We start from the raw sequence: 3,079 nt of genomic DNA on the forward strand, positions 1-3,079 counted from the left end.
TTTCAAAATTTGTTTAACTATAACAAATCTTCTTGTGAAGCCCAGGAGTGGTAAAAAAAAAATCTCAAATATTTCTCAAAGGATTCGAATTTGCTTTTCACATATTTACAAGATTTAATAGTTTTAAATTTGATGTAACATAATTTTTGAGACTGGAGCAGAAAAATCCAATGATATAAATAACCATCCAAAAGTACAAAAACTTTTGTTAACTACAATTGTATACAGAATAGGGAAGATATAAATATTTATCCGTAAAACGATCAGTTGAATTTATAGGTAGTTTCTAGATAAGTGAATTAATTTGATCCTGAAATAAGTAAATAATTGAAGAGTTACGCAATACTTAGCCTTAAGATATAAACGAAACAATAGAAGCAACAATTCCGGGGACAAGGTTTACGGGCACAATAACAAAAGAATCGAGAAATCAAAAGATAAGATTGGATTGAGCTTTGTATAAAATATAGTATAAGTTTGCTAGAAAATTCCTCCCCCCTTCCAATGAGAACTAAGCTCCCTATTTATAGCTATGAAGAAGGTCCTAGGGTCGTGCCCTTCTTTAATGTCAATTATGAGGGCCATTTATGAAGATGTAACGGTGAACATAAATGCCAAATTCCTTATAACGAATAACTGCTCTTAATGCTATGAATATTCTCTATTGAATGCTACCGGGAGAAGAGCATTTATCACATCTTTATGAGCATTATTCTTCTCGCTAACAAACGAAATAATTATCTTCAGTCATCCCCTTGTCTTGGGCTCTACGTATCCCTTTCTCGGACAGCCACGTGTCATAGCATATTTTATCCAATACAGATAGTTCCCCTACTTTTCGGTGATATAACTTTGTGTTACTGGGAAGTTGGTTGAAATACTTTTTTGGCAGAAATTACTATAATTCCTTCTGAAGGCTTCTGACGGTTGATTAGATGCATGTCTCTCCGCATTTAATACCCCGTACACGTGTCTTCCCATGATTTATCACATCTTTTGCCGATTATCGAGGTAATCCTGGCCATGAATTTAGCCGCCAAAGCTTTTACTTATACGTATCAACTTCCACCCTTATACTTCATAACTTTTCGAACTTCCTTCATCTAACTTGCATATTATTTCTTCATCTTTTTCTAATTCTCTTCAAATGAAAGACTTTTTCTTTCCTACAATGTCTTCTTCTTCGAAACGTACCGGTTCTTCAAAAAGCAAAAATAAAGTCGAGGACTTTTCTCCTCCAACAGTGGGCTCCATCATCCCTAGATGTCTTATTACCACAAAAGACTTCGAAGAGAAATTCCCTACTACTAATTCTCGTACATGGACCATTAGCAGGTATCCTTCTTCCATATGTCCTTCGAGCATTCCTGCTGTGAAGGAAGATTGTCGCTGCCATGACTTAGAAACTAGCGCTCATGATTTATCGGAGTGAGTCACCCTTCACAAGGAGGTTTTTACATATGTTTACATGTATCCCTTTACTTTGGGTGCATTTTCTTTGAGCGGAGAGCTTGACTCCGTGATTGTGGAGTTTTGCCTCCGTTACTAGGTGTGTTTGGCACAAGTAAATCCTTCTATGTGGAGGACGGTTGCTTGCCTTCGGCGTTTGTGCCAGGAAACTGGAGAGGAACTATCCTTAGCTCACATGATGAATCTTTATTCCCCCAAAATCTTCCGCGGGGGAATGATAAACCTATGCAAGCGTAGCCACCATGCTTTATTGTCTAGCATGGATGATGAAAACCACCGTGGGTGGATGAAACGGTTCGTTGCAATTGCCACCGACGATATCATTCCGGCAACGGCTTCATCCTTTCCAGCCGCTTGGAACCGCACTCGTAAGCTCTTTGTTTAGTATTTTCTTTTACTAAAATTTTTTTAATGGCTGTATTGATTCTCCATCCTTAGTTTGTTTCAGCAACTCGATGGGTCCTACCGGTGATTGAAGGTTTGGACCGGTGGGTACAAAAAATCACGGACGTTACAACGCCCGAGACTCGCTTGTGGAAAGAACTGGCCCCTAAATACGGGTGAAAGGCCAAGAATCATGGTAATTAAAACTCATCTTGTTTCAATTTTTCACGTAAAGAACTTGATTAATCTCTTCTAACATGTCTATGAAATTAGGTCTACCCGCATGCTCTGTTACTATTCCCGAGGAGGATGTCTTGGCTGACCCTGTAGATGCAACGAGGCTGCTTCAGGAGGCGCTTACTCGAATAGGTGGCTCCGGGCCTGCTTCGATAGCAAATGCTTCTTTTTGGAGTCCCCGACTGGAAGACAAACAACCAAAGAGAATACGCTCCTTTGCAGCTGGGGAAAAGAATAAAAGGGCGAGGACTGATGCCCCCGAATCATCTCTGGTAGCGATGGTGACTGGCCCTCCTTCCGGGCCGGTCATAGATATTGTGATGATCGATGATGATGATGAAGCTAGTGATGAGGGAGCTTCTCTACATAGAAGATGACAATCCTCATTATTTCAACATGATGTTCAACCTGTTAAGAGAGTTACACCAACCGAGGATGATGCCTCGACACTTGGGGGAGAATTTGATTTAGTAGATAATGTCAACTCCCATTTTTGGTTCCCAATTGATGTGTCTAGTACTGCAGAGCTGAGTCCCGTACCTTGCCGTCTTTGGTTGGCGAGCATCCAACAACCAGCACTGCACTTGACACAGCTGCTTCTCACTTTTCAACTTCATCAGGTTCATCTCTATCTCCACCAACACCAGCAACTGCTACATCACTTCCATCTTCATTCATTCCTCTACTAACAATTGCTACACCACCTCCACCGTCCGCGTCTGACCACGAAAATGTTCCTCTTCCACAGTCCCCAGTTCATGGGAATTTGGGGCAAAATTATGTTGCCCCTTCTGAAGATCCACAAAGGATGAGGAACGTTACACTCTCGGTCTCTACCGGATGCAACTTGCTATCCCGACCGGTGGAGCTTGCTAAATATCTGAAGCCTTTGGCTTCAGAGAAAGACTGGGAAAAGATTCAAGCACTCTCGGGAGAGTCTTTGTTGAACAATGCTATGCATAGCGCCGCAGCGGTACATTTCTTTCTT

This window comes from Nicotiana tomentosiformis, chromosome 2 (genome assembly GCF_000390325.3).
Source record: "Nicotiana tomentosiformis chromosome 2, ASM39032v3, whole genome shotgun sequence".
Lineage (NCBI taxonomy): Eukaryota > Viridiplantae > Streptophyta > Magnoliopsida > Solanales > Solanaceae > Nicotiana > Nicotiana tomentosiformis.